The 11,704-nt window shown below is 34.9% G+C and overlaps 1 long non-coding RNA gene and 1 pseudogene across 1 annotated transcript; both read left to right on the top strand.

Moving 5' to 3' along the window:
- Positions 1-559: 559 nt before the first annotated feature.
- LOC145795256 (G2/mitotic-specific cyclin-1-like) lies at positions 560-1,845 on the top strand (annotated as a pseudogene).
- Positions 1,846-2,058: 213 nt separating this feature from the next.
- LOC145795258 (uncharacterized) lies at positions 2,059-6,841 on the top strand. The gene is made up of 3 exons (XR_014335865.1): positions 2,059-2,424; positions 2,504-2,555; positions 6,317-6,841. It is a non-coding gene; the product is annotated as an uncharacterized LOC145795258 (long non-coding RNA).
- The last annotated feature ends 4,863 nt before the right edge of the window (positions 6,842-11,704 follow it).

Raw genomic sequence — 11,704 nt, 5'->3', positions numbered from 1 at the left:
TGTGATAAGTTACCTCCTCATCCAGCTCATAGACCAATCACAAGGAAATTGGCGGCACAGATTGCGACCACACAACAAAATTGTCTGGAGAAAACTAAGAAAGCCGATTCATCATCTGTTCAAAGCTTCAGGCCCCGTTTGTTTTTAGAGATAGAATGGAGGGGATTGATAGTGAGGGGATTAATACTGTGGAGATTGTTAGTGAGGGGATTGATAGTTAGGGGATTAATAGTGAGGGGATTAATAGTGAGAAATTGTTAAATTATTTTTATATAAAATAATAAAACAAATAAAAAAATATAAAAATTAAACATTAATATTTAAAAAAAAATTCCCAATATATAAAAAATAAAAAAAAATTCTAATCCTCTCACTATTTTTCTAATACCATTTCTACGTCCTCACTATGAGTTCCCCTTCCAAGGGTATTAGTAATACAAGGTATTAGTAGTCCCAAGGCCATCTCTCAAAACAAACAAGGTATTAGTAATGCTAAGTTATTAGTAGTCCTAATCCCCTTCCTATAACCCTAAACAAAGGGGCTCAGAGTCTGGGAAGATTGTCCAGTAATAGATGAGGAACATAAGGCAGCTACAGACCCCCCAATTCCAATGTCCTTGGAACAAACAGAAGCAGTCCCAGATGAAGAGGAACAGATGAAAGTTGAAATGGAAGATATATTTGAAGAGCCCGTTATGGATATTACAGCTGTGACACCAAGAATCCACTAGCAGTAGTCGACTATGTCCACGATGTCTATGCCTAATATAGAAAAATGGAGAGTTGTAGCGGTGTTTCACCGAGCTACATGTCATAACAATCTGACATCAATGAGAAGATGAGGGCAATACTAATTGACTGGCTTGTTGAGGTACACCACAAGTTTGAACTGAGGGATGAGACGCTATTTCTGACTATTAATATTACAGATCGGTTTTTAGCTCAGCAAGGAGTGGCGCGAAAGAAGCTGCAGTTGGTTGGTTTGGTCGCAATGCTCTTAGCGTGCAAATATGAGGAAGTTTTATTACCTGTTGTGGATGATTTGCTTTTCATTTCAGATAAGGCCTACACTAGGAAAGAAGTTCTTGAAATGGAGAGATTAATGCTTAATACATTACAGTTCCACATGTCAGTTCCAACCCCATATGTTTTTATGAGAAGATACCTTAAGACTGCTCAATCCAACAGGAAGCTTGAGCTTTTATCTTTCTTCCTGGTGGAGCTCTGCCTTGTGGAGTATGAGACACTCAAGTTTGCACCATCTTTCTTGGCTGCTGCAGCGATTTACATTGCTCAATGTACACTCTACGGGTTAAAGCAATGGAGTAAAACCTGTGAGTGGCACACACACTATGCAATTTTTTTTTCTTTTTTGAATTTTCAGACTAAATTTGAATATGCACTAAGATGTTGAATTTTATGATGATGTGAACAGAGGCTAGTTTTCTTGAGTACTGGCCGTCATGCATTGCTGCTGCAACTATTCTATGTGCAGCCCATGATATTCCAAACTTGTCTATTGTCAATCCTACACATGCTGAATCATGGTGTGAAGGACTTCGAAAAGTAAGAACATTTTATTATGATTTAGGTTGGGCATACAAAAAAAATAGTAAATCTATTTGAATATATGCCAACTTGGAAAATATTTGTTTTTTTGCAGGAGAAAAGCATCAGCTGCTACCAGTTGATGCAGGAAATTGCTGTTGATAATAGGGGAAGGAAGGCTCCAAAAGTGTTACCACAACTCCGAGTGATGACTCAGGTCAGCATCGGGCCGGGTGACTCATCATCTTCATCTTCATCATCATCTTTTAAAAGGAGAAAATTAAATAAAAGCTTGTGGGTAGATGATGACAAAGGGAGCTCTGATTAAGGTATAAAACAAAAGAAAACACTACAGAAAATGAGAGAATTAACGGCGTTTAATTAACAACGTTTTGTTAAACGTCACGTTTGTTAATTTTTAACGGCGTTTTATAACCGCCGTATATTTTTTTAATTAAAATGACATCGTTTTCTAATTGTAGGCGTTGAAAATGCCTTCGAATGCTGTAGGTACACGCGCCCCTTTATGAAACCCTTATTTTTGAATCTGAGCCCAAAGTGTAAGATTCATTTCGCGCATATCTCTCTCTCTCTCTCTCTCTTAGAGACGAAGAAGACGGAGGAGATCAATTGGCTGTTCTTGAAGCTTGAATATATAACACTGAGTCTTAGCTTGAATACACACACATTTCTCTCTCTCTCAACCCTTATACGCACACATTTCTTCATCGAAGCTCCATCTGCACCTGCGATTTCGAAGATTCAGAGCGATTTCGAAGATTCAGATCGATTTCGAGATTCAGAGCGATTTCGAAGCTCCATCGCCACCGTCATTTGCACCGGCGAGGTAGCGAGCTCCACCGTCTCTCTCTCTAGGTCTCTCTCTCTCTCTCTCTCTCTCTAGATCTATGAAATCAATGTTTTCAAGAGATTCTTACTTGATACTCATTTGCAGAGATTCAGAGAGAGGCATTCTGACTTGATCCTCATTTACTGAACTTTAATCGGTACTCTCTCTCTCTCTCTCTCGCTCTATTTCTTTCGAATTTTACTGCATGTATAACATTTGTATGCATCAATATGTGTGTTTGTTGAATTGTTGAATTGATCTGTTAGGTTCTTTTTTGAACTGAAAGAAACTTTTACACTAATTTTCATACGACAATTTGGATAAATAGGACACAATATTGGGCCAAAAAATATGATAGTTCAACAAAAATTTAACCGTAATTGTGAATCAATATTCTAGAAATACATATTAGATCATGGAGCTACAAAACAAACATTTGTTTGCCTTTGTTCATGTAATTACCTATATATTCACCATTTACAAATGCAACCATTGAGTGGCCAAGGTTTGCTATTTGTAGGACTGGGTTAATATCAGAACGCATTGGTAAGTCACGACAATCAAAATGTATGCTGCAAGATGAATTCAAAAAACATGTCAGATTTGTGGAAAGTTTAGAAAGAAAATTGTGAAAGTTGAGTAAGATAGGATTAGCTGGTGTTGTACCAAGTATCGTCTGAGGTCTCTTTAGTCAAGCTATAGAGCTGCAATGGAGACTTGCTTTTTAGTGGTAATTGGTGTATGTTTGGAATACTTTCTTGGGACATTTTCCATTTAAGATTTTGTGCATTCTTTGATGGATGGAAATTCCTTGCATAAATATGTGTAGGAAGGTGAGTGTCATTAGCAACATATGAAAACAAAAGTTTGAAGAGAAGACTATCATTACAAATTTTGGAAGTACAGATACACAGTTGAAGTGTGTGTGTGTTTTTTTTAGAAGGGCACAGTTGGGGTGTTAATTAGGCAGTTTGGGCAAATTAAAGTTCGAGTTTGAAATCTGACCATAAATGGGTCCACTTATAGTATGTTTTAAAATCTTAGCTCACAAGCAAATGGAAGTCAAGGTTTAGGGACTTCCAGACTTGTATTGAGAGAGGAATCATAAATTTAGATGTCCTAACTTCCATTTTTTTTTTCAGTTTTTGTTTAAAGTGATAAAATTTTAGTTTCTATTTTATTTTCTTTTTCTCCTCAAATGCCAATCCAAAGACAATCATAGTGTTGCATCTGATCTTTATTAAAGTTTACTGTGTAAAAATTGGTCACTATGATTTTAATGAAAAGTTGAATTGGTGAGAGTATAAATTTGTACAAGCATAAAGTTGCTTCATTATAATTGCGGGTTCAAATTACAAAAACAATTTTATTGCTCGTATAGTAAAATTGTGTATGTCTAGTATTCCAATATCATATCATATATATCAATTAATTTTTTCTCACAATTATATTAATTAAAAAAAATATTTCAAACGCATTAATATTTCTCACAATGAGATTGATGAGAATACAAGGTTAGACAACGTGGCTGATTATGTTTCTGGGCAAGTAGGGCAGAATGGAAGAAAAGCCTTGAATGTTGCATGGACGAAATTACTCAAGCACACCTTCGTGGGAAGGAAGTGTATGTGTTAGACACCAAATTTACTGACCTTCAACAACCCTGTAGATGAACTCCAGAATCTATATATATCAACCAACACAATAGACATCATATTAACCTCCATCTGTGTTTCTGGTAAAAGAGAAAAAAAAAATCATGATATACATAACTAATATATGTAAATATGTAGCAAATGGAAAACCATGAGAAAGAAAAGCGAGTTGTATATTTGTGTGAGGAATTATCCTAATCTAGTTGCCGGCAGTGGCATCTAATTCTATATATCTAACCTCAACAATATCTTTTGAGGATTGCACAATGAAAGAATCTATTAAAACATAGAATTTTTGAGAGATCAATCCGCTATAAATTAAATATGTAGATATTAAATGTAATAGAAATAAACACCCAAAAACCAACTCACCAATACTTGAGCCTTGAAACAATCCTTGTTTCTCAACTCAAGGGTAAATGATTCGTAAGGCAATTCCAAACTTCCCTACTCACCCAAACCTCTTAATCTTGTTTGTCCCTAGAATTTTCATAAATCTTCTATTTATAGGTAAACCCCAAAAAATCTCAGTCCCCAAACAAATAGAAAAACTCTATACACATGTTGGATCCCAAGCCAAGTCTGAACCCCACAAATTGACCCAATCACATGTTACAAATCCAATAACTATACTGGCCTGTTTTTTTTTTTTTTTTTTTTTTTTTCAAAAAAAAAAAAGGGGTCCTAAGGCCAATGATTGAATGATAGAATATGTTTGTGCATGTATTTCATAACTGTGTCAAATATTAATTTGGGCCTATGAAGCACGGGTACTCCAAAAATAGTGCCGTACGAGTACCGGGTACTTACCGGGTGCGGATACGCGTACCGGTACGGCGGTACGCGTACCGGGTACGGCAAAAGAGGGTCCGGTACGTTTGGCTTATTCGGGTACAGCATGGGTACGCCACGGGTACGGCGTGGGTACGCCAACGCCTTTTTTTTTTTTTTTTTTTTTTTCTGCCCTTGCAAATTAGCAATTATTATTATTATTTTTTATTTTTTTTGGTGCCCTTGCAGATCAGTAATTTTGATGTTTCTCTGTTGTCCTGTTTGTCTGTATAAATTGTAGAAGCATATCAACAAATGATTTTAATGTTTTTAAAAAGCAATTTGAACCAAAAAAAATAATAAGGCCTATAAAGGGTAGTTCTGTGTATGACTATGCATTATGCTTTTGCTTTAGATCCTCCTAGAATTTCTTTATAAAATCTTTAATCATAACAAACTTTTAAAGTTTATGCACAAAACATTAAAAATTGATACTGTATTAGTTGATTAGTAGTTGTTGGGAATGATGCAATTTTATGTATTATGCAAATTGCAATTGACAACCTGCACCAATTGAGAATTTTTTTCCTTTATTGTTGGTAATTAACTTTAAATCTTTCTTTGGTCTCCTGTTATTTCTTTGGTCTCACCCTATAAAAATAGCAAATTGATGAGCAAAAAGAAAGATTTTAAAAATAAATTATGATCACAAATTCACAGTGCATAACATATCAAAGTGAGAGATTTCACAAATATTATTTTTAACGCTTAATGGTTTTAAATTATAGAAAAATGAGTAGTTCTTTTTTTAGTTTTGATATTTAATTTTAATTTGTAGGTTGGATCCTTTAATCAAAATTATATTTAAAAAAAATAAAAAAATATCGGCGTACCGTAGCCGTACCCGTATCGTACTTTTTTTGAGTTTTGCCGAATCGACGTACCCGCACTCGTACCCGTACCGTACTCGTACCCGCACCCGTGCTTCCTTGATTTGGGCACAAATGTTTTAATTTATTTTTTATTTTTGGGTTTTTTGATAATACTGAAGTTTGACAGAAAGAAAAGATTTAAGGCTGGAATTGTTGACTCATTGATATTATGCCTAGAAAAGATGGCTTGGTGGTGATGTAATGTTTCATTATAAAATGAACTTCCAGTTGTAATGTTTAAGATTGAACCAAAATGGGGACAAATATAATAGATAGAAATTGTGATTATGTATTCTTATTCCTTTCTAGTGATGAAACACATAAAAGAATAGGCCTTATTGATTCTACATGTTCAATTTGTAACTTTCGTTTATGATGCCATTACCCCCCCTTTTTTTTTTTTCTGTGTTATGTCATTAGTCCCTGCAAAGGCATTTCTTAACTTTCCATACCCAGCAAGGCCATCACTAATTTCTTTAATGTAGATGTCTTAAAAATAACCAATCCACTAAAGCTTGTTTTGAAGAAGTTGAGGATCTTGTTTAATGTGTGTTTTGCAGATAACATTATAACCTGTAGCTTTTCTAGTTCCATTTGAAAGTTGAAGTCTCATACATATACACTGAAGAAGGAAGCAGTGTTTGGAAATGATTTTAAGCACTGCAGAATTATTGGCATCTTTTCATTTTGCTGATTTTTAGTAGTCATGGAAGTAGTGTTTCATTTATGCTATTTTCCTATTCTATGAATCCAATTGTTAGAAAGATATGCTGGCCACTTAGTTAGGCAGATTTTTATAGTATATGGAGCTTTGTGATTTAAAGTTGCCAGATGTAGAGAGGGAGTGTATTACTTTACATCAAACTCCTTTCAAAGTGCATGAGAAGGACGTCATCAGTGGTGTTGGGGAGTTGATTCCAACTAATATTTAAGCATGAATATTGAGGATGAAAGAGTTGTCCATATCTGAATGTCTCCTCGTGTCATTTGATGTTTATGGGTTTCACTTGTATTGGCAATGCTCTTTTTTGGGTATGTAATTGAATATATTGATTGGATGAAACCATTTATTTGCATCACTTTAATTAATTTGCTTTGCAAGTTAATATTCATATTTCCCAGTAATTGAATCACTTTGGTTGGATGAAACCATTTATTTGCATCACTTTTCCATGCTTTTGAGGTTGTGGAAGGATTTCACACCGTAACATATTATTATTATCTCCTTGCTGTTTTTAAAGTTGCATATCTTTTAGTTATATCAAGTATACTAGAATAATTACATTTTTTGGTCCAAGTAGAATGCAGGTTGTTTTTGACTTTGTTCTATTGCTGGGACATTTGCTGCTATTTTGGGAACAGTCGGAGCTGATTTTTTTGTTGAATTAATGGGTTCTTTCCAGGGATTTTTGTATTTTTTTTGATGCTCTATTATGGAACTTATATTCTACAAGAGAGAGAGAAAGAGTCAATTTGTGTTTTAAAACAATTCTAATTGCCTTCTATATTAGATTGTTGTTGAATGATTGAGACCCCTGTTGCTTTTCTTTTGGAGTGGAAAAATGGCATGCTTTTTGGCCTTTCTGGCTGCTGTTTATTTAATGAGAAATCAGTAACATGTTAGGAAAACAACTATTTGTTTATGGTTTTGGGCATTTCTTGTGCATATGGATGCTGGGTGAATGGCAATGTTAAGTTGGATAAGCTTCCATTCTCACAAGATTTTATGTACATTAATGTAACAGGAAGGCTTTTAAGCTCACTATTATGATGTGGCTTATTATAGGCTGTAGGAAGGCTTTTAAACATAGCAACTTCATATTAGTGCTATTTTTCAATTTTATTACAGGTATTTTTTTAAGTTTAATCACATAAAATTAGCACAATTAAAATAATAAAAAAATAAGGCTATCGCGGCGTTTCTAAAAACGTTGCTAAATAGTATGGTGACGTCATGCTGCCTTAGTAGAACTTTTAGAAATGCTGCCTATAGTCATATAGCGACGTTTCTAAAGCGCCATAAAGTTATAGCGACGGCTGCATCTTTAGCGTTTGGTGCTAAACGCCACAAAAGGATTAGACGGCGTTTTTGAGACCTATGGCGGCGTTTTTTAAACGCCTCTGAAACCCATTTTTCCAGCTATGAAATGGTGGTCCTGGTTGTCTAGAATCCTCAATATTTTTGGGAGGAGAGTTTTGAGAAGAAAAAGGAAAAAAAAAAAAATGACTTGATTGGTGTAGATTATTAGTATATAATGTCTTGTATGTATTGAAGTTTGGAGAGATCTGTTACAATTTTTTTTGGTATTTTTTGGTGGGCATTGCCATTCAGTACTGGCTTTGCAGATTCCAAAGGGAAGGGGATTTGGTACGTATATAATTTTTGTGTGAGAAAGTGAGAGAGATTCTTTTCAAAACACTCCAATGAGCATTGGCCTCTTGGATTGCAGACAAGCTTGCATCTCTATCTCTCGGGTTAATACCTAACATTCAAAGCCCCATCCTCCATTATTCATTGATCTATATCATCTATGTTAGACCTTGATTATGAAGCAATGGAATGGTCCTTTCAAATCTAACAATACAAACACCAATTATTATAGAAAAGTACAAAATGCAGTATTGCTGGATGAGCCCACACTCCAGAAGAATTCCATTCACTTTTCTGCAAAATAATTTGTGTTTATAGTATATGTTTGTTAGGAATTCATGATACTTAAATAGGATTGATGACACGAAACACCCAAAAAAACAAAAAACAAACACACAAAAGATAAATCACACGTGCAAACAAAGAATACAAAGTTTACATGATTCATTTCAAACTAAGGTTATGTTCATAGCTATTGTGGTTTTTACTATTGTTGAAGGTATACTATAAATAATAACATTTTCACCATATCTAAGCTTACCAGTTGGGCTAAAAAACTCTGTATGGCACATTGGTACTGATGATTTAGAAAAAAAAAAAAACCATAACTATAATTTGATACTCTTAATATCATTATACTTCATCTAATACTGATACGTTTTCCCGATTAATCAAGTGTATATTAAGTGTGTATAAATTGAAATGCATGTAGTGGGAGATATCATGGAAGGCCAAGGCAATTAAAGCTACTTTAATTTACAGTTTCTCCACTCAACAAGCAAGGGAAAAAAAAGCCTAGCTGACAATGAAGTTGTCACTTAGCCCCAGATTCCCCACATTTGGTATACTGTTTTTGGTTTTTGCATATACAATCATAAATTTTTAAAAATTTTTTAATCAGAAAAAGATAGAAGAATGGGACTTGATGACATGGTGGTGTAAAAGGTGAACATAACATACATTTTAGACACTACCTTCATTTGCCATACCCATGCATTACATACACATGCTTCTTTTTTTTTTTTTTCCTTTTCTTTTTTAAATATATATTTTTTAATTTACTGGAGACAACAAATTTGTAGAGAGTAGGAAATGGGTTTGTTCAAGGGAAGGTGTAAGAGAAAAGAAATACTTGCAACGTGTGGAACATGTAAGAACTCCTAGGGCCGAAACTAGACTTTTTTGTAGTGTCACATTTCGCGTGCATTATGACAAGACAATTAGGAAATATGTTGTGACCCACTTTGTAGGGGAACACAACCATCCCTTGGCAGCACCACATTGGGTCCCTTTTCTTTGGTCGCATAGGTTTGTAACAAGTGCAGACCAAGCTCAAGCAAAAGCCATGTGCAATGTGGGTATGAAAACGAGTCAGATCATGGATTTTATAGTCCACCAGTCAGGGGGTTATGAGAAGGTGGGCTTCATTCACAGAGATTTGCACAATTAATTCTAAGCTGAGCGCAAAGTACAACTCGCTGAAGGGGATGCAGAGGGTGCGTTAGGATACTTATCAGCTAAATTAGAGATAGATCCATTATTTTTTTTTCAAATACAATGTCGATAAGGACAACCGATTGGACAAGATTTTCACGACAGATTGTAGGTCTCAAATGGATTATGGTGCATTTGGTGATGTATTAGTATTTGATACAACTTATCGTACATATGCATATAAGAAGCCATTTGTAATTCTAGCTGGCGTGAGTAACCATTTTATGACAACTATATTCGGATGTGCTTTGTTGCCTGATGAGACAATGGAGACATACACGTGGGTGTTGGAAATGTTAATGGAGGCCATGGATGGCTACCATCATTGGTGGCTTCAGGAAACATGTCACTTGTTTGGGAAGATGTTTTGTCTTGCTTCAACTTCTAAATTAAGTTCAAATGCTTTCGAGTGCTGATCAGTTCACTTTTGTGTAGAACTAATATAATACTTTTGTTGTCCTCAACTTTTGTGTAGTTCATTATTACTGATACAGAAAACTTTTGGCAATCAACAGATAATGACTGTCGTGGTACATAGATCACCTTATGTTGTGGTACATGTATACCATTTGTCGGCATACATATATGACCTTTTGTCATGGTCTATAGAAAACTTTTGTCATGGTACATATATCACCTTTTGCGTGGTACAGATTACGATGGTAATTTGTTCCACGCCAAATGGTAATTTCTCTTGGTAGTAAATGTATTTTTTGTTTACGGAGGGCTTTGATTTTTGTATGATATATTTTTTATGGAATTATTATTTTAGTTTGGACAATAATTGATTTGTATGAACTTTGACATTTAAAGTTATTTATTTTTTGTATGTGGATGCAGATTATGGAATGATTGATAGTATGCATCATTTTGTTTATATACGTATTACAGGTTACATGGAATATAGACAGGTTGTGGAGAAATTATAATTTTGCAGTAAAACATAATATCATCTGTGGGGATATATTTTTTAAGTACCAACACGTGGCAAGGTGACGCCGACGTGTCAGCCGACGTGCCACGTGTCCTGGTCATGACGTCGAGATGATCTCGGCAATGCCGAGGTTATCTCCAAAGATATCAGAATCCGAGATAAACGGATAAGGGACAAGAAGTCCTAGAATGAAGAGCAGACTTAGTCAAGATAAGAATAAATCTCTTAGGGAGTTTATCTTTATCTCTTGAGGAGTTCAAAGTAAGTACTGAGTTGGAGTCCATAGAAGTCAGGCTTCTAGTGGGACTAGGATTAAGGTAACTATAAAAGAGAGGCACCCCCGTGGGTCTAAGGTACGCAATTTTATGCTATTAGTAGTAAGTTTAGCACTTGATTTATCTTTGAGAGATATACTGACTTGATCGTCGGAGTGCCCTCGGGTGGAAGAGCCACCGCTAGAGCCTTTTCTTTCTGTTACAGGTTAACTGGAGCCATCTATTCTGCCGGTGCTCTCTAGTTGATTACTAAACGGGCAATGTGATCAGAAAATCACTCACACAATTTGGCGCCGTCTGTGGGAACTTAGAAGAATAGATGGCCAGTAACGGACAGAAGGAAAACATTGGGGGCGACACTCCTGCTGGGAGTGGCAGACCAATTGACCTTAACGTTGAAGGAGATGGTGCTTCAATGGTCCCTTACTAACGTTGAAGGGACCATTGAAGCACCATTACTTTAAGTTATTTGTTATTTTCAATTTATAACACATACCAAACAGGGCGACACTTCCTTACTAAAATAAATTGGTATATGTTATTTTCAATTTATTTTAATTTTTAGTTTAATTTAAGTTATTTTGATGTGTTTAGTTCAGTTTAACAATACAACTTATACCTTTTTATAAATCAAAAATTAACTTATTTTTTGAGTGAAGGAGGAAAAACTTAGGCCAAGTTTGAAAAGACTAAATAAGTGCACTTTTTGACTTTTTTTGTATTATGTGTAAAAAAAGTAGAAAAAAAATATTGATTAATATGACCTAAAAAAAATAAAAAGATAAAATAAGTGCACTTTTTTAGATTAGCCAAACTTCACCTTGATTTATATATCAAAAATCTACAAAATCTACTCGTATTTACGTTATAAACT

Source organism: Camellia sinensis, chromosome 7 (assembly GCF_055761805.1).
Source record: "Camellia sinensis isolate YWXY chromosome 7, ASM5576180v1, whole genome shotgun sequence".
Lineage (NCBI taxonomy): Eukaryota > Viridiplantae > Streptophyta > Magnoliopsida > Ericales > Theaceae > Camellia > Camellia sinensis.
The sequence above is the reverse complement of the archived record's forward strand: the minus strand, read 5'-3'. Positions and strand labels throughout refer to the sequence as shown.